Here is a 20,668-nt window from a genome sequence, read left to right as displayed (position 1 = left end):
AGCCCTGCTGCAGCCCTGGTATTGTTTTGCACGGATCTGAAGGCCATGTGTGTTTGTCCCTTCCATGGATAATGTAGCTTCTGTTAAGAACCATCACGTGCTTTTTGTTTTGATCCTTTTCCCATGTGCTTGGGATGTGCTTGGGGTCATCTTTGCTGCAAGCTGCAGATCACGTACAGGGCAGTGAATATTTATGTGCTGGATTTACAAGTAAGGTGTTGACTGCAGTTGCAATGAGTCGTTATTACTCCGTGTCAGTGGATTTGACAATAATCTGTTTTCTTTGCTAACTCTTATCACTGTGGATTTGCTTTGTCCATAGCAATAGGATGTCCAGAAATAAATACAGGGCTTCTGTTTCATTTAGGCAGGTCTGAAAATTGCATTCCCACATGTTCATAGACTGGCCTTTTGTTGTGGAGCTTTGTTTTGATTTTTTTTTTTTAACTTGAGTTTTGATATCTGAAGGTTTCTCTTTGCTCATGTTTCATTTACCAGCATGGCTTTGAGACCCTGCATGGCACTGCCAATAATGCCCCTTTGCCATGCAAATGTCCTCAGAGATACGGTTTTAGTGTATATTCTTGACCGTGCATAGATGGGGAGGCAAAGACTAAATCTACCCGAAACATTGACGTGGGCTCATTATAGGGAGATGCTTGTGGGGAAATGATGCTTCTCCCTTCCCACCCATGCACGTCATCTCTGTCAGTGTGTAAAAACCCCCACTGACAGGTCACAGATGAGCAGAGATTTCACTGGTGGTGGCTGATCTCTTTCAGCAGAAGCCAGAAATGTTATCAGTCTGTCACAGGTATTGAGATGCTCAACTTGAATGTTCATCAGAGTTTCTGATAGGAACTGGTACAGTGACTTTGAACAAATTGCTGTGTGGGGCATAGCAGAGGCAACCCCAGGGTGACACTTTCCATATGTGTTCCTGAAAATCCCCCCAGGCCCCATCTCTTGCTATTGATGACTTTAAACCCCTTAAAATTAAGCTGTAGAAACCCAGCTCTTGCTGTTTTCTGATCTGTTTTGTCCTTTTGAAAACCTTCCTGTGTATCTTGGAGCCAAATGCTCCGGCAGAGTGTGAATCTGTTCAGGATTTAGTTCAAAGGGGCTGGAAGGAATTCCTGGTATTGCAAAACAGGCAGTGCTGGAGGCCAATCACTGCCCCGCCGGCCAAGGCAGGCTGCACGGGACTGGCTGGAGCCCAGGGATGGCAAATGGGTGACTCAAAGCATTGGGTTAGTCACTGCTTGATGGGGAATCCAGTTAGATGTCTTGGAGGACTGCACTAGATAGGATGTTCTCCAAACATGGCAAGGAAAGAGTAGCTAAAACAACTGAGAATTCAATGCATGCCTTAATTTAAGCATGCCTTAATCTTCCTAGCAATGTATTACCATGACAACTCCATCCATATTTCGAGAACAATCACTTCCAGCCATTCAACTATCAACTATGTACTCAGTGTAACAAAATAATTCATAAACCAATGGACTAAGTGCCAGGAAAAGATGTGATCAAGCAGTCTTATGATACTCAAGAGAAATACTGCACTGCTCCAGTGTGCATTTGAGTTTATTTTTCTGTTAAAAATAGATGGAGATGAATGTAAACTGAACACAGAGAATGTCTGAGATAACTTAGAATAAATGCTGGTTTTGTTGAAATCGCAGCACCAAAGGAAAAACAGTGCAGGGTTTGATAATAAAATAGTCCTTTATGTGTGGGTTGCTGAGCTCTTGAAGGTTAAACTTAAGCATTATTCTAGGCTTTAGGAAAATGTAGATTCCCTTTACTCTATGTATTTCAATGACTTGTGGCCAAGTGAGAGCCGACTCGATGAGCTCTCCATCCCCTCCTCTTACAGGAGGACACTGCATGGTCTTGATACTTGCAGTTTCAGCACTCTTGCAATGTTTTTGCCTTACTAGAGGGGAATAAAGCAGCAATGTTGGTGGCCCCTTATGGAAGGATCTAGAAGTGATAATGTGGTTTGCATCTGGTTTCTCGAGACGCACACTTTGTTATTAATATTTACAAGGCCATGTAGTGATAGGACATGGGGGAATGGCTTTAAACTGACAGAGGGTACATTTAGATTAGATATCAGGAAGAAGCTGCTATGTCTACCCCAGAGAAGCTGTGGCTGCCCCATCCCTGGCAGTGTTCAAAGCCAGGATGGACAGGGCTTGGAGCAAGCTGCTCCAGCAGAAGGTGTCCCTGCCCGTGGCAGGGGTTGGAGCTGGATGAGCTTTAAGGTCCCTTCAACCCAAACCAGTCTGGGATTCTATGAATATCTGACAGTCTATGCCTAGAAAGTTTGTGACCACTGAGTGAGGGCATGCAGGTCTCTGTGCTATCTGATGGCTGGGTTTTTCATGATTTATGAGGATGGATGCAATAGGATTCCTGAGGGTTTTCCTAAATATTTCCCTGATAGTCTTTATCCAGCTTAATCTCCAAATTTTTCTCAGAGCATGCTTTTCTCCTCCTAATAGAATTATAGAATGGTTTGGGTTGGACAGGACCTTAAGATCACCCAGTTCCAACCCCCTGCCATAGGCAGGGACACCTCACACTAAACCATCCCACCCAAGGCTCTGTCCAACCTGGCCTTGAACACTGCCAGGGATGGAGCATTCACAGCTTCCCTGGGCAACCCATTCCAGTGCCTCACCACCCTCACAGGGAAGCATTTCTTCCTTATATCTAACCTGAACTTCCCCTGTTTAAGCTTAAACCCATTACAGTCCTTGTTTTTCATTCCCTGAGAGCGTCTGTGCAGAATGAGTCCGCTCTGTGCTCTGCACCCCTGAACACAAGAGGTCTCATACAAACAGGGGGGCACAATGGGGCACCCCAAATCCCATTGGCCACAAAAGCCTTTTCCTCATGGCCAGCTGAGCCCCACCTCCATGGCCGTGCATTCCCGCCTGTAATCCAGGGCGAGACTAAGCACCAGATGTCTGACCTTCTCACCCTCCTGGCAACATGAAATGTCCTTTCCTGTAAAGTTCTGCAGGGTTTTATTTTCCTTTCTTTTCCCAGCCTCCGACTTCTGGTTATTATCGTTATTAAGCATAAATGGCCTCTTTCACACTCGGCGAGTGCTCCACTGAATCAAGCCTAACTACTGTGAAAGGGTTCACATGATGATGTTGTGAGTGACTCAGAGAGAGGCTTGCAACTAGTTCAATAAGAGAAAGGGACATTATGAAGCCATGTCACTTTGCAGGCGAGGGGATATTTCCACATGCTTGGATCAAGAATGTATCCCGTAATTTACTCTTGCAAAGGAATAAAAGACCAAGGAGAAGGTCTTTCCTTAGCTTCCTTACCCTATTGGAAGCACAGCTAGGAAGGAGATATCAAAAACTGAGCAGTGGGAAAGTATTAAGATCATAGTTTGACTCACAGGCCAAATGAGCACTTGTTTTTCAGCGGTGAATGCAATTGCCTAAAAAGAGCTCTGGCAAAGGGCATCCATCTACAGAACCCAGCGAGGGAAGAAATCATATATATTTGACATGGAACAGATGGGTATTGGCCTTACACTGTGCTTTTAATTTATCATCCAGCACATCTCTGCACTAAGGGCAATGTGAACGCAAATGTTCCTTCTCCCTGCATGAAGGGCTGAAAATAGCTGAATGCAGGTTACAGTTACGGGCACGCAGCTATCAGAAAGCCTCTAACCGCATCCTGTTACAATTAATGGCCTGCGTTCAGAGCGCCTCACGCTGCGATGCCCTCAAATATCACAAACTAAGCAGGGTCGGGCAGGATCCTTGCGAGGTGAGGAGAGCTCGGAAGAATCCCCCTGTCTTGGCAGCTGGGGTTGTTCCGAGCTGTCGCTCTGCTCATTCCCAGCACGGCCCGGGACAGGCTGCTGTACAGGGGCAAACTGGAAAACTGAGCCTGAGATACAGGGTTAGGGGTTGTTTGCTTTGGTTTCTTTTTTCTTCTTTTTTTTTTTTTTCTTTTTTTCCTTGGTGTTTGGGGTTTTTTTTTGAGTTTTTTTGGGTTTATTTTGTGCTTTTATTTTTTTTTTGTGTGTGTGCATTTTTTCTTTTTTCTTTTTCTTTTGTTTCCTTTTTTTTTTTCCTTTTTCCTTTTTCTTTTTTCTTTTTTCCTTTTTTCTTTTTCCTTTTTTCCTCTTTTCTTTTCTTCTTCTGTCTTTTTTCTTTTGTCTTTTCTCTTTTTTTCATTTTTTCTTTTTTTCTCTCTTTTTTCTTGCTTTTTTTTCCTTCTTTATTTTTTTCTTTGTTGGTTTGGGGCTTTTTTCTCCCTTTCCCTTTTCTCCCCTTCCTTTCTATTTTTTTCTTCTTTTTTATTTTTTTTGTAGTTTTGTTTTTTGTTTTTGTTTTTTTCCCCGAGGTTTTTTGTGTGTGGTTTGTGTTTTTTTTTGGTTGGTTGGGGTTTTTTATTTGGGAGAAAGGGAAGGGATTCTTGTCTGTTCCCTTTATCATGATTTGGTGCCCAGCTCCTGCATCCTGGTGTTTCCCTCCAAAGCCCAGGCTGAGATGTTCCTACACCAAAACCATGGGGAGACCCTGCTAGGGAAGAGCTGTTTTGTTCCTCCCTAGAAGGGGCTCCTTCTAGACTTAAATACAACCATCTCTTCCCCTTCAGCTGATGTGGGAGCTATGACACCTGCAGGTGAAGCACAAGGAGCACGCAAATGTTGTATGATGGGCAACCATTTTCCAAGAGGAATTGTGAATATAAGTCCTGGTTTGGAAAACGCATCCCATAGAACTGTCAAACGCAGCATTCAGTAATCAGGAGGAGGTTCAATCCATCTTCACAGATCTTTAACACCCTCAGAATCCCTGCCCAGAAAGACCCTGCCCCAGTACAAACACTTGCGGGTTGTGGAGTCCAGTGATTTCCTAATGGTTCCCAGAAGTCCCAGTTTCTGAGCGTGTTTTATCCTGTTTCAAAACTATTTTGCAGAGGTATCAGGACATGCCTAATACTGAAAAAAATGTGAATATCGTGGTCATTTAACAGGATTCCCCCCCTTTCCCCCTCCTTTTGTTACGGCAGAATGAGGCTGGATAGCCTCTTGTTTACAGTCCCTTACAGTGGGCTCTTTTACTGCCAGTGCCACAAATGATGTCATTTATTTAGTGGGAGCCTGCCTATTAGAAATGCCACATGTAATTAAGATCTTTACTTTCAACTGCCATTCACAAGCACTGACGGTGAGAAATGGCTCCTACCTTTTGAACTTTCAGCCTAGCAGTGGGAGCCTCCCCCTGCAAGGTTTCAATCTAGAGCGAGCAGAGATTTCACATGCTATTTGCAGTTCTCCCCTGATATTGGGAAGTTCATAAGCTTTCAACCAGGAGGTGACATCACTGCAAATAACTCCTCTCCTGGGTGAAAAATACCATCATTAACCCCTGGAGATTGCAATGCAGAGGCTCTGCCTTGCTTCAGGTCCTCCAAGTCCTGAAGAAATGGGGCTGAGCCTGGCCAGATGCTGCCAGCTGGTTTGGAGCCAGCGTACTGGGATCCTACTCCACCCATGACACTTAAGAGAGAAACAAAGGGTGTAAAGGGTGTGTTAGGCACAGGAAGAGGCGTGATGCTTGTGACTGTACTCCAGCTATTCTCCACTGTCAGAAGCCCCCTGAGGGAGGAGGTGGGAGGAGGCGAGGGGAGGAAGGCCAGTAGCAGATGGCATTAATTTAGCACAGCCCAAGGCTGCTCCACAATATGCTGAAGCCTGGTCCTTGTTTTAAACCAGCCTTAAAACCTGCAGCCCTGTGCTTGTAGGCTGGTTTTCTACCCCTCCTGCAAGGAGAAGGAACCTGGGCATCGAAGCTAGTCCTGAAATCCACCCAGTGATGCTCTAGCTAATAGCAGTCAAGATGATGTTAGCATGCAGCGAAGCTCTGGGGGCCCATCCCAGCCTCCGCTGACGTCAATGGAAACCTTTCTGTTGACTTCAATAGACTCTGGATCAGGCCCTGGGTTGTAATTGCAAGTATACATGGTTCCTCTCCTTCTTCTGACCAGAGGTGGTTAAAAATGTGTATGAGATGTGCTCTTTGACAGCTCTGGCTGTTCAAGCACCTTTCTCCCCCTGATGAAGGGAGCTTGTAACCAGAGTAACGTGTATGCAGACGCTATTTGACCTGTGGTATCTATTTTGTCATGATTTAGTTTCAGCAGGCAGAACATCACTCTTCATGGCAGCTGGCACTGCTGTGCACTGTGGCATCCAGTCCTGCCCTCTCCTCTCCCCTTCTTCAGCAAGGGTCTGCTTCTCAACATGGTGTTGAATCCTAAGCTGTAAAATTCATGGCTAAGGAAAACCCAAAGATGTAGTTTCTTTATGCTCTATTCACCACGACTGCCACACATGAAACTCACAGGTCTTATCTGCTCTGAGCAAATCAAAGCAGGTCACCCACCAGCCTGACCTGGCAGCTTACTACTGATGTGAAGAACTTTAACCCTCCCTCCGATCCTCTGGCACCAGCTCCATGTCCTCTGCAGACTTCCCTTCATCCTCCGGAGTCCTCCCACCACCACCTCTCCCAGGGATTTTTGTGCAGGTTATCTGAGGATATGGTACTTGAGTGAAAATAATGATGATGAAGCACCTGTTTTGACTCTATGCTGTCTTTTGCTGCTGGTTTTAATGTTCTGTACATTCCCGTGTGATTACTTTTTCTGCATTGCATCTCTTTCATTGAGCTTGTGAATGCAAATCACTGCTGGGATGTTACTCATTTTCTTCCAGCTGATAAAATGTCTGTGAGACAGGAGGGAGCATGAAGTCTGGTCTGTCCTTTAAGCACAAGCTGCATGCACCCAGCAATTTTACCCTGCAGTTCACAGCTATTCCCGTAACAAATGCATCAGTAAGAGTTGCTGATTTTATTTTTATCTTTTTAGAAGGGTAATGGATCAATCTAAGTATTTTTTTCCCCTCTGCTTTTTACTTTAGGGGCAGAAGACAGGATGTGAAACTTGTCATTGCATCTAAGTAACTTGGTATCTACTGTACAGGCCAGACAGGAGCTGATCCAGTGCATCAGCTGGGAAGCAGAGCTTTGGTTTCGCCCTGGGGACAGACATGAGACCACTGATTTCTGGAGGTGGCATCATGCAAGGGGTACAGCCTGTGACTTCTGGCAAAGGCCCAAGACAGCACAATGTCTCTGGACTTTGACCTGCTTTTTAGAGCTGCTGGCATCCTGATGCTGTAGATGCCAAGTGAAATGAAGGACCTTGCTCAGAGTGCTCAAACCTGACCAGATTTGCTAAGCAGATCCCTGGACAAGCTCCATCATGCTCCTGATGCTACCACGAGTAGCACCAAAGCGAGCACCAGGGCAGCTCTGTCCTTTCCCTGTCTGTCAGCAGGAACTGATGGGGCTGTGTGCGCAGTGAACTCCTTTCCTCTGCAGGAGGTTAGTCTGAGATGCTGTGGTGGGGCCATCCTTTGTTCCAGGCAGAAAGCTGGTGCAGGACCCACTTCCTGGAGGCAGCAAGGAAGGAAACCCTAAGGAAGGAAGATTAACACCACTCTGAGTCATGACCTAAGCCTCAGCCTGCCTCTGGGCAGCACGTGTGGTGCTCACCATAAGTGGGGTTCAGGGCAAAGTGACAACAGATGCTCCTGCTTCAACTGTTGTGAAGAAATTGCTCTTAGATTTTCAACTTAACCTTCTAGAATTTAGTGTCTAGGCTGGTTTTAAAGGTGGACGTCTGGGGGGGATATATAATGTCGTGGCTTGTTTAAGAAATGTTACTGATGAGCAGATGTTAGTGAATAAGGCAGGTAATAAAAGCAGTACTACTGCTAATGCACCATCCTGGTTTGATGTACCATCAGGGTTGGTGGCTTTGGCCAACCCCTGAGATTCCAAAAGCAAATCCAAAAGGGAGCACAGATAAATAAGGACACTATCAGACTGAAAAGACTTTGAAGGCTTTTTGTGACTTGATTTCATCTTGTGAGTATACAAAATCCCTCAGTCATTGACATTACTTGTTTCACAAGAGCTGAGGAAGAGTCAGGAATGCACAGTAACTTCTGGCTTGAACTGCGCCGAGGAGCTTTAAGAGGAGGAAAATGCCCTTTCCTCTTCTTCCTTGCTGATGCTCCATCCTTGACTTGTATCACAGTCCCTTCCAGTCAGGGCTGCTCGCTGAGGCTACACGACCTTCACATACTTGATATTGTGAAAGGAATTTTGGGTGTTTTCCCAAAACTGAACTAGTCAACAATGTCTGTTAACCAAAAGCTTGGTGCAGTTGCTTAGCTGAATGGGGTAATGAGTTCTAATGATATGATAAACCCGGCAAATCTGACATTTTCTGTCTTGGAAACATAGGATTTGTTGACAAGAACCTGAAGATTATCAGTAACAGGGTGCCAATGGGGTTTGACACTGGTCTGCCCTTTGCTCTGCCCATGTAAATTCTGACACATTTGGTCTTCAAAGAAAACACAGAAGAAACAAATCTGAGGTGAAATCAATCCCTAGGTGAAAAGAATGCAAATACTGAAAAACAAGGGCAGCACAACATTGAACTCTGCTAACTTTTGGCTCTCCAGCCTCCGCTTCCTTGAAAAAGTTAGATAACTTAATACAGAGATGTCCTTGTTTGTTGCTTCTCTCCAATCATTCACGGTCATTTGAAAGTTAAAACAGATCCTCCTCCTCCAGACAGTCTAGCACAGTGAAAGCAGCTTGTTACAAAACATGGTTAAGAATGTTTAAACAAAAATATGTAGACTAAAGAAGGAACTATTCATGATGCATCACTCCCCTGACAGGCTCTGAAGTTATTTCACCCTTCAACACAAGTGCTAAAACATAATGGAATCCCTACTGAGTGTTTTCATGCCTACCAGAACATAAAACAAGGGCCGAACAGAATGCCCAGCGTGCCCCTAACTATGAGCTTGGATGAGTAAGGAGGCCAAGAGAAAACAGTGGCACTGTGGGAAATATTTGTGGTGAGGGAAAGGAACAATAACCGAAAGTGATAAAAATGGATGGTTCTTGTGCAGCCATGCATCAGCCAGGGAAGTGCATTGTGCCCCTTGCAATGGAGGAGTAGCTGCAAGCAGAGCACCAGGATAGACCGTGAGGTTTTCCTCTCTGTTACCATAAAGAATGTTAAAAGCCACACTTAAAAAAGCCCAACAGTTGGGAAAGGAGGCTGTTTCTGGCCCTTTTGGTCACAAAAAGGGCCGTCGAGCTTAGGAGCAAGTCTATGTGCAGAATACTTGGAATGCCCCATTTTAATCTCTTCTTATTTTGCTTCTAAATTAACTGAGAACACGGAAAGGGCATAGATGTAGCACTGCAGCACGCAGAAGTGGGGCACTAAATGGTGCATTAACATAAAGCTGAATTCTGCTGTCGTTAATCAGGCCCTATTCAGGAAGAAAGCAGCAAGGCTTTTGCCTGCATAAAACCCCCATATGACTTGGCCTTTAATATACAAGAATTCATTTAAATTTCACCGAATTCACTGAACTTTATGAACTCAGGGTGGCTGTACAGGTACGTATTAACGATGAACAAGCTGTAAATGAGAATTTGCTCCAAAGAAGCCATTAACTCTTACTGCCTTTTTTCCCCTCTGATTTGCAGCTCGGATTGAAAGCACTTCTGAAGCCTTGAATGTTTTTTTTTGATGTTTAAATGCAAAGAACCTCAGAAGAATTGTCCTGAATTATTGTCATTTACAACAAGGAAGTGAACTTTTATGGAGGTCCAAATGCCTTTCTGTACTCAGAAGCAGGGATGGTTTAACTTTGTTCTCCCTTTGCACTGATGTAGCTTCATAACCACCCAATGGGAAGTGATGGTTATAGTGTTGTAAAACTGGTGGAAATAACAGGATTACCTTTGACTAACCACAGGGTTTTCTATGTCAGGAATTCAAACAGCTGGAAATCACTGTGCCCTCAGACTTTGTTTTCCTTTTAGAAGAAAGGACTAAATAATATATTTGGCTCTTACATGCAGCATTCTACTCAGTGTGAAGCCTGAGAAAGTAAGTGGAAAGGACAAAAGGCAGGTAGGGAAGAGCCAGAGAGAGGCATCTGCAGACCAAAACCAATGTTTCTTCAAGACAGGAGAAGGTATTTGTGAGCCAGGTGAAGGCAGGACCTGGGAAATCCATCCTACTCAGCATTATGTTGTCCCTAAATTTTGGAGCCACCAGCAGCGAGACCAATATGTAGTAATGAGAGAGAAACCCCCGAGTGCTCACTGCAAGCTTCTCATAGTCTGACTAATTATCTTTCACTTTTGTTTCCTGCAGCAATAATGGCCTGCAGGAGGAAAGTCCACTCTCCTTCCACCTCTCCAGGCTGGACCAGCTCCCTGGGGTGAGTGATGGTGGCAGCAATGGCTCTGCTTTCTGTTGGGGATATCATCAAAGGTGCATGGGGCAGTTCAGGTGTTGGCAGTCACAGTGCCCTGGTTGTACCCACAGTCACCTTCGAGCTCTTGCAGCAACGAGCAGCCGGTGGTAGTTTCTCAGCTCTCCAAGGTGGCTGTGAATCACTCAGAACTCCTCAAAACTCTTGGTTTCGAAGGAACCAAGTTTCCTGTCTGAAGTTCTCCCAATATCAGAATTTCCAGTTTCACTAGGTTTGCTTTTGGTCTGGTTCTATGAACACTTACACTGGGAGAACATCCTGAAGATCTTTCATCCCAGGTCTTGCAACTGAAGTAGCTGTGACAACATGGCACAATTTATTTCCTTTCAAATCGAATGGTGGTAGAACTGCCATTATTTTATGTCAGTTCTCAATTTGCATCAGAAAGATTCTAGCCAATGGTGTCAACTGGTTCTCGGATGAACAGATCAAATGTCAACGATATTTGAAAGGGTTTTTTCAAGCCACCTAAGACTTAATAAAACCATAATTTTACTGCTTCAGTGGGGAAAAAGCTGTTAATGAGGGGTACCATGGTAAAGAAAACTGCTTTTTGGCTCTGCCTACCAACTGGCTTATTCTGCTTCTAAACAATTAGTCCCACTTATGAGCAGACCATAGTGTATTTACTAAATACCATCAAGCGTTCCCAGACCTCATAGTTTTATGTCTGTGAAACACTTGGATATTATGATCTCACCTCATGATACAGAATCTCTCTATTCAAGTTTATACATGACGTGGAAAGTCTCCGAGATGTACTCTAAGGTGTAAAAGGAGTGTAATTCCCCTGGAATGAAAGAGATGTGCCAATGTATATCAAGTGAAGCTATGGCCCACAGTGTTTCAAAGACATTTGCTTTTGTCTAGCAAACAAGCAAACAAACGTTCTTCATTTCAATGGAAAGCAACATTTATGTCTCTCCTTGCTCATGTACAGAAGGAGATCAAAGATGGCACAATCCCTTCTTACAAGGCAATGTTTCACTACCAGACAATTAATATGATAGTATCAGGGAAATGAAAATCCATTCCATACCAAGGTGTTTCCCCTCATGGACTGGAAATCCACTCGGTTTATCGTTTTCTGTCTTTAGGCAAAAAGCTAACTCTTATTTGCATGATTGTCAGTTTGTGCTTGAGAGTACCAGATTTACTTAAAAACAAGCTCAGCCAGCTAAATGAAATGCCAATGGCCTTATTATCCTGAGAGAGCAAAGCACTTAAGCCCATGATTAAAATGAAGTTAATTGAATTTAAGCCTGTACTTAAAGCATAGCCATAAATACTTCACTGAATAGCCAGGAGATTATTCTCATGCTTAAGTGTAGCACTAATCAGTATTTTCCTAAACCCAAAGTTTATAGCCTTCTATGAGCAGTTCCAAGTATCCCACTAAGAAAATTGGCACCAAAATCAGGGTGTTTCTAAGGAATTTGTTTGACAGAATGAAGTTCAAGGTGCTGCTTATACAGCAAATAGGCAGAGTAGGTTTGAAACAAGAACACAAACATTAAAATCTGGGTGTGATGAGTTATGTGTAAGAAAGGCAGGAAAAAGCCTGTTTCAAGTTGAATTGTGTGGTTTTCTCAGAAATACATCCCTGGTAATGTAGAACGGAAACATCTCCTTGTTCTACGGATTTAGAGGATAGTGGGAAGTGCAGTGCAACTATAACTGCTCTGTATTGTCACACCTGAGATCCTCTGTGTCAGGCTGGTCTTTGGAATTCAAGATTGGGGGTTGAATTAAAAATGTCAGCTCTGAAGTTGCCTGATCTAGTGGAAGGTGTCCCTGCCCATTGCAGAGGGTTGAAACCAGATGATCTTCAAGGTCCCTTCCAACCCAAATCATACTGTAATTCTATGATCCTATGGATGTATTGAGAAAGCCAAAGTGGTACACTAACAACCAGTTTCACAGTTTTTGAGCAGAAGAGTTATGTTCCTATTACCAGTTGCATTTTATATGTGTAATTTGTAACTATGTAATGGTATTTCTAGGATGGTGGAGAAGCAGAACTGAGGTATCACCCAATTTGGAAAAAATGCAGACCAGAATGGTACTTTAGACAGTAAAATATGACTGCAGTGAGATACGAGCTTCAGGATGAAAAGGCAGCTCTCCTAACACAAGTGAAGAACGCAAGTATGACCCAGCTAGGTGGGATCAGCGTTCTGCCCAGCTCAAGTGTCCTGCCCAACAGGCAGCAACAGAGGATGCCCGGAGGAAGAACGCAAGTACAAGGCAAACAGTAATGGCACAGAACACTCACCAACAATTGGCAGCCAAGGGACTTCTGGAGCCAAAGGGCAGTGTCTTTGTATTTACTGACCTTTAATGGGTTTTTCTTTCATGAATAGCTCTGTCACTGGTTTTGGTTTTTGAACTTCTGTGAACTTTTAGTCCCACAATGTTCACTGGCAGAGATTTGAACCCCTTATAGCACTTTGTGTGAAGAACTACTTTTTTCTCCTCAAAAGCCTGCAGCTATGCTTCCTTTCACCTCCTCCAGAACTGGAAGACAAAGTCTTCTTTCACCTTCCCTGTTCCACCTGGACTTTTTGCAGATGTCTGCAATATCCTCTCTCAGCTCTTTCCAGATGGAAGAGACTACTTAGACATTCCCTGCATAGGACAATTTGATGCTGCAGATCACTCTTTTTGGCCCTGTCTGTACCTGTGCCAGATGCAGGATTTGTTTATCAGATGGAAACTGAGCCCACTGCCTGGATCCTGAGATGCAGGTGCACCAGGAATTCAGTGTCAGAGTGACCCGCTTTGCTTTGTTTGCCATTCCTTTTGTGGCTATTCCTGACATTCAGTGAACTCCTTGGTGACCAAAAATACATTCAACACCTGCATCAAACTATTATAAATTATTGTTCCTGAGTAATAATGCTCGAGCACATCATCTTGGAAGTGACATCACTCCCACGTGCGCTGCTTTACTTTTATAGTTACACCAAATTTCATCTGTCTTTTGTTTCCCACTCAGTACAGTGAACTCCTTCTTCCGTTCTTCACATTGAGTCCTCATCTTCACTTTCCTGGACAAACTTTTTACCCACAGATCATCTTACTGCCTTTTCCAGCTCACTGAGCACTACATTGAGCAGCACCAATGTGCAATACACCTGTGAAAATCCACTTCCCTCTACTATGGAAAGTAACCAGATAGCTCTTTTGAGTAGCAATACCTTCTCAGGAGACCATTACCTCTACCTCTTTTCTCCTGGCAGATGATCTTCCCTGAGAAAGGTGGGAAACATTGCCAAGAGTCTTTTAGAAATCCAGATAGAATATATCATTATTTTCCTTACACTGACTGAATCCTTCAAAGGAATCCAGTAGTGATCTGCAGAGCCTGACTCCTTGGACAAGCCATGTCCACCCTTCCCCACTGTACGCTTTACGGGGGGGCGTCTGAACCTTCTTTTCTATTGCTGGCTTAAATCTTGCCAGATAGTTGGGGCTCTGGCAAGGGACTCCAGCTTGCAGTGTGAGGGAGACACAAGGTTTCTCAGGAACTAGGGTTTGAGAGGGTTGAGCTGATCATTTAGACACAACCCTCATCACCAACCCCCATCCCTGGCAGTGTTCGAGGCCAGGTTGGATGGGGCTTGGAGCAACCTGCCCTAGTGGAAGGTGTTCCTGTCCATGGCAGGGGTTGGAACTGAATGGGCTTTAAGATCCCTTCCAACCCAAGCCATTCTATGGCTCTATGATCTTCAAGAAGATCAATGGCAAGTAATTAGATAAAATCATAATATTCTCATTATTTTAGTAAGAACTGCTTTGATTCTTCAAGCATCTAATTGCATGAACTTTATTTTCTGTTTTACATTGTTCTCCTAGGGTGTGCTGCTGTCAGACTGTTCCTGGACTTTGAAACCTCTGTGGGCTCTGTTGTCAACAAGACTAATAGGCTTTTATTGTGTTTAACTCACAGAGCATGAGCATGCAGACTTACAATGTTAGTCTCCATTTTTGCCATCTTTGTATATAACAGAGTGGTGAAATACAAATGGAGAAGGCCTGATATGAAGATCATTTGTGCTTTATAATTGTATTTTTTTACATGAAAAATGCCATTATCCTAATTACAGTGGCCCATTTTGAGGTTCGTGTGTCTGCATGTGCACACAGACGTACCATGTAAATGCCTTAAATGTGTCTATATGTATTTATATGTGCATACAGATCTATTTATATGCGTTAAACATGTATATACACATTTATATCCATTAAATGCATTCAGATTGCAAGTATTCTTCCTATGCACAGAGACTTAATGCAAAGAGTCAATACACTGTGATTGTAATAGCTCCCATTTTGCAACCTAGATAAATTATTCACTAAAAGGGATCAGGCAGCTCTGGCAGAGCCGGGATTTACACTGGGAAAGAGCTTTTGATCTACAGATTGTAGGAAAGGCACAGCACGAAAGATGGCTGCATTGCACCGGAGCGAGGAGCGTTATTACAGGATGAAGGAAGGAAGCAAAAATAGACCCGACACACAAGTTTTGCTGAAAGTTTCTAAAGTGGGAATTTGAATTCTCTGCAGCCGGCTCTGGGTGCGCTGCTGGGTGTGTTACCCGATCCGGAGCTGGGGACCCTCGGCTCCTCCCCGCCGCCAGCATGCGAGGAAGAGAGGAATAGGAATCACTGAGAAGGGAGCTAGGGCAAAAAAGGCTCGGAAAATGGAGCTGCAGTAAGTTGCTGGAAGGTAAAGCCCTGTTCATTTGTTACTGCTTCTTGCTTTGTTCTCTTCTTATGAGCGCCTGCCTGCTACTGGGTTTGTTATGCTTTGAAGTGCGTTTTGCAGCGGGGGAAGGAGATTCGTGGAGATGGCGTCACTTATAAAAGTTTCCAGATTTTACTTAGCTTGTTTGTTTTCTTCTCTTTTTTTTTTTTTTTAAGGGGGGGGGGGGATTGTACTATTCGCAATGCAAGTGGGCAATGTGGCCGAGGTCTAAATATACGCCTGTGGAAACAGAACCCCGCAGATAGCGACACCGATAGCAGAGGCTATTGTTAACTTTTGGGATTCCAATTAAATCCTGCAATGTTAAACATTTATTTAATTACTGGATAGCGAGCAGGAATTCTCCCTGGCTACACTAATGGAGTTGGAATAGCGCAGTAAGGGAGAGCTGTTTCTCCTACCTCCCCCCAAATCTAAATAGCTATAGGCAAGCACAGGCTCGAATAGGAACATTCAAGGACAAAAAAGTTGCAGCTTTGTTTTAGGAGTTATATTTCAGTGGGGTAAGCGAAGTATATTGCATGTATTTTTCCATATCTCCGGCTCAATCCAAACATAACATTCCAAAGGATAAAATCTGTTACAGAATAAAACCGACTTCGTGACAGCTGAACTTCCATGCGAAGTCTAAAAATGATCTAAAAGTGCCTTGAGAATCCTAAATGTCATTCCCAAGATGTGGTGAATTGTAATTAGGACTGGGAACTATTTTAGTGACAGTGCCTTACATGGGGCCCATGGAAGCAGCTGAGGCATTTATGAAGTTGGTGGGTTTTCTTCCTTTACATACAAAGGTTTTTAGACAAATAACAACGATCCCAATTTATTTCAGATTTGCAAAAATGGAACCAAAACTGAAAATGTGTTGTTTGCCCTTTGATTTGTCTTCCTGTATTTCCTTTTAAAGCATAGGCCATAGGGCAGTGTATGAAGAGTGGAAGAAAGCTCATAAACAATAAAATAGTGAATGAAAAATAACTTTTTAATTATTATTATTATGAGAAAACCCCTTATTTTGTGTTTTTCTCATCTGTCTTCTCCAAAAGGTTTAATTTTTGTTTTAGACAATGATCCTGTTCCCTTTCTCCTAACAAAAAGAAAAGAAAATACAATTCCAGTGGAAATGAGAAGCCAACAGTTTGCAACATGCTGCCCAAAGCCTGCACTACACCATGGCCAAGAGCACTTTAATTTTATAATAGACATTATTATGCTTGTATATGCAGATCTTGATACTGTAGAGGAAATTATTAAACCCAACTATTTGGTCATGAGGTGGAAAAGAAAAAGCTGTGTCCCTAAGTGTGCCACGAAATTTAAATACAGGTTTAAACACAAGGCCCAGCGTCTGTAACTTGGGGACCTGGGCAGGAATACACCCAGAAGGAGAAAGTCAGGTCCTGTCGGTTCCTACATGAGAAAGCTCCAGCACTTGGCATTGCCATCACTAATTGCTTTGTGTTGTGAAATCCTGAGGTGATAAAGCTGCTGTTAGAAAGTTGGCCTGTGAGTAATTAAGCGTAGGTCTGGCTATTAAAACCCAGTTTGTTACTCATAGGCTACACTCATCTGCTGTGTCTTCTGTTAAGATACAGATAAACTCAGCGTCCTTTTCCTTGGTCTAAGCCAAAAGTAACTGCATAATGAATGGTTTTTAGCCATAGGGATTGTTCAGACACATATTGTTGGATGAATTACCTTTATTGTAATAGGTACAATTATTGTAATAGATGGCTTCTATTTCAAACTGCTCCTTTTTCCTTTCATTTATTCCCAGAGGACATGCTGCAAGATGCGTACCTTTCTTCATTTAATGTTTAAAATGCGGATTTTACTCAGAAGGAAAAGTTTCCTTTTTCTTTTTTTCCTTAAATTTCTGTTTCAGAGTGTCTCTGTTTATTATATTCAAGCTTGTCCATAGAGTGGGTGTAACCAGGGGCAGAATTTGGCCCATGATGTGAGCTAAATTTTTAGGGCTTCCACTATTTAGAGCTCTGTTGAGCTAAAAATAGTTTTCCTGTGGTTTTGGCCATGGAGCCACAAATACAAGTTTTCAGTGCACAGTTATTGTGGATGTTGGTCCCAACTATTGCTACAAGCGATGGAACTCCAGCTCATGAGTCTATCAGCAGATGATTATGTTGTGTGAGGCTACAGTGATCTCACTGTCCTGAAGTGAGAATGATTCCCACCCAAACATCAGGCACTTTCCAAAGGGACCATGCTGAGAAGGCAACACTTGGGCTGGGGTATGAAGAGCCCCAGGAAAAATTTGGTCTATGCAGGTTATAATAGTGGGCATGTTGTGATAGGACAAAGGGAATGGCTTTAACCTGCCAGAGGGGAGGTTGAGATGAGCTCTTAGGCAGAAGCTCTTCCCTGTGAGGGTGCTGAGGCGCTGGCACAGGGTGCCCAGAGAAGCTGTGACTGCCCCATCCCTGGCAGTGTTCCAGGCCAGGTTGGACACAGGGGCTTGGAGCAAGCTGCTCTAGTGGAAGCTGTCCTTGCCCATGGCAGGGGTTGGAACTGGATGGGCTTTAAGGTCCCTTCCAACCCAACCCATTTTCTGGTTCTATAACAACACTTAAGAATACACCCAGGAGGCTATCCAGAGGTCTTGGTCTGGCTGACAGAGACAGCTTTTAGGAGGCAGGGGCTATCCTCTGAGCTTAGCAGTGGGAGTCAGACTCCAGAAAGTGTTCATATACTGTGAGATCGTGTTCTGGAAATAGTTGGAAATCACTGACCAGAAGAGTGAGAACACTACAGGCTTTGGTACTGCTGATGCAATGGTGCGTATAAGCTGGGAGATGGTCCAGAAAAACAGCAACACTGGAGGAATATCCAAAGGAATTGTGGCATTTACAATTTTTTATCACTTCCTGTGTGAGAGCAGCACATTAGGTTGTGTTAATCAGCTGGGACATTTATTCCATTCCTCTGGGAAGGTTTCTACCCCTTGTTCCAAGAAGCAGATCCAGTTCAGCTGTATGACCAAGCGCTACCCATAGGTGCCAATGGAACAGGGTTTGCAGCCTGATGTGGACTTTGTGACAGTTCTCAGGCAAAGGCTTCTCTTAGTCACCACTTCTTACACATCTTGCTCTTCCTGCAGTGTCTTTTTTTCCCTTCTTGGAATTTTGCTTTGTTTTTTTTATTAGTTTTCCAGACATTCATTTCTTGAATTGCATGTCCAGTTTTGCACCCCTCGCTGACTCCCAGATCTGTCAAACCGGATACACCATCCCTAAGATATCCACATTTTTATTCTGTGGAGTGTGAGAACTCACAAAACCTTTACGTAATGTCTTTGTTTCTAACATCCTCATAGATCTACCAGTATGCAATAACACGTCTCATCTCATTTGTTCTTCCAGTCTGAGAAGAGTTTGTAGCTTTAGACTCACTTGGGAAGTATAACTTGAGCTTGCCTTTCCCTCCCCTGGCCTACAATTTCATGTTAACATCTCATACCTGTAGCTTCAGGAGACAAGACTAATTCTTCTCTCCCTTCCTCTGTACTGCTGTGTGAGTTGAGTCACGCAAGGTACCCAGAAGTGTGGCTGTAACAATAACAGGGTACATAATTTATTCTTACAGCATTCAAAGGCTGTAAGCCTTTGAGTGAGTGTAACTTCACAGGAGCCTGCACCACCAAGGGCCTGGTAGATAAACACCTTTCATATATTTCCTCCAAGCATTAAACTCTTTTTTGTTTTTTCACTTTTTTACATATCTGATGCAATGCACACAACCTTTGTATTGCCTTCTTGTTGTAAGGCAGCAGCCTCTTAGCATCTAGCACCCTTGCTCTCAGTCTGCTGTAACTTGCAGGGTTGTTTAAGAGGACTAAATGGCCAGAGCCAATGCCACCTCCCTTTCCACTTGCTGAACTCTGCTCAAACTTAACATTGCTTTTCAGCCTCAAAAATATACGTAAAGGTATGTATAGTATGTTAGCCCCTCCTTAGCCTTTCCCACCCTGAAACTTTTCAAACAGGGATGGCATGTTCCTCTCTTCACTGCCAAAAAAACCCTGAAATTCCTTTCTCAGCCTTTCCCCCTTCCCCCATTTCTTCCCAGCTGACAGCTGTGAGAGTGGAACCTTCTTGAGCTATCTGAACCATCTCCCCCAGTCCTGTTTTGAAACTAGATTTGGATTAAATAGTAAGCCATCTTTCACAATGCAGGAGTTTTTTAACACAGCTAGAAAGTGGTTTTGCAAATGCTTCATGTGGGTAAACACATGATAACTGGTTTTATATATATACTCATATAAACACACATATATATGTAAAACCAGCTTTCCCCCTTCTCCCCCAGCAATTTAGAAAGTTGACAGAGAATGAAGTGGAACAGCGCAGTTTAGAAGTCACATGAAGGCCAAAGTTTCATAATAAAACAACATACCCTCCCCCCCCCCCAACTATTTCCTTATAATTCAAACAATCTATTTGATTTTCAAACTATTCATTTCTAGCCAAACAAAAATCTCATGCAGAAATATAGGGATTGTATTCAAAATCTGGAGAGAAACATCAAAATAATGTAATTTAAGATGCCTCTTGAACTTCATGGTTGCTTCTCTACCATACAAACTGGTGGTAGGTCTTCTGTTGTTTGTTTCATCCTCGGATCAGGTTGTAAGGTTACAGTAGCACACATATCTACAGTAATGTTGGTTTACGAGAAGGCAGTTTTTCATCTTCATTGCTATTAGGTTGTGTGTAAAGGAATGCAAGACAGGTACTTTGGTTGACTTTACAAGACAGGACCAAAAGCATAAACACGTGCAGTTGTCTCTGCAAAATCTGAACACACAACTAGCAATTAAACATTCAGGTAAGTATGAGGTTAGCTTGTCTTTTTTTCCTTGGACCACCACAGCTGTGTGTTTATGTGTTGGAAAATCTTGGTTTGCCAATGCTAAAGAGGACTGATGGTTCCATGAGTTGTAAAATTCATGAAATCACTTGATTTCTGGAAACCGTTTAGGATGCTCTGAGTCTCATTGTTGCAAGCCTTTCATTGAACTTGGGATGTCAGTAGAGTGGACCCCGTGGAATGTGGCTGTAGAGATGAAAGCAATGGAAACCATGTATGAAGTACACAGTGGTGAAGGTGGTGTTAATTTAATGGTGTGACCTTAAGGGTATACAGACTTGAACAATCAGATCACCAATGTCATTTACTTTGTCCTTTGTCTCACTGATTGAGATTACTTGACTTTAGACACTTGAGGTGTGCCCATTAGAGGAAACCTATTTTTTAGCTGGTTGATCATATTTATATTACTCTGCTTAAGAATCACTGCTTTCTGAGTGGAGTGCTGCAAGCAGATACGTCCAACTTGCCTGTTGCTTAAAAAATTGAGACCATTTGGAAAACTTAAGTTTTGGAAAACTTCAGTTTTCCTCATCCTCTCCCATACACTTGCATGCACACCTTCAGCATTCCTCA

At 43.3% G+C, this 20,668-nt stretch overlaps 1 protein-coding gene across 1 annotated transcript in view; it reads left to right on the top strand.

Annotated features, from left to right (window-relative positions):
• Window positions 1–14,941: 14,941 nt before the first annotated feature.
• Window positions 14,942–20,668, top strand: part of SMAD5 (SMAD family member 5) — a 32,794-nt gene continuing 27,067 nt past the window's right edge. The window contains exon 1 of the mRNA XM_065690329.1: window positions 14,942–15,169. The gene's annotated coding sequence lies outside the window, so the exon portion shown is untranslated. The remainder of the gene's footprint in view (window positions 15,170–20,668) is intronic.

Source organism: Lathamus discolor, chromosome 10 (assembly GCF_037157495.1).
Source record: "Lathamus discolor isolate bLatDis1 chromosome 10, bLatDis1.hap1, whole genome shotgun sequence".
Lineage (NCBI taxonomy): Eukaryota > Metazoa > Chordata > Aves > Psittaciformes > Psittacidae > Lathamus > Lathamus discolor.
The sequence above is the reverse complement of the archived record's forward strand: the minus strand, read 5'-3'. Positions and strand labels throughout refer to the sequence as shown.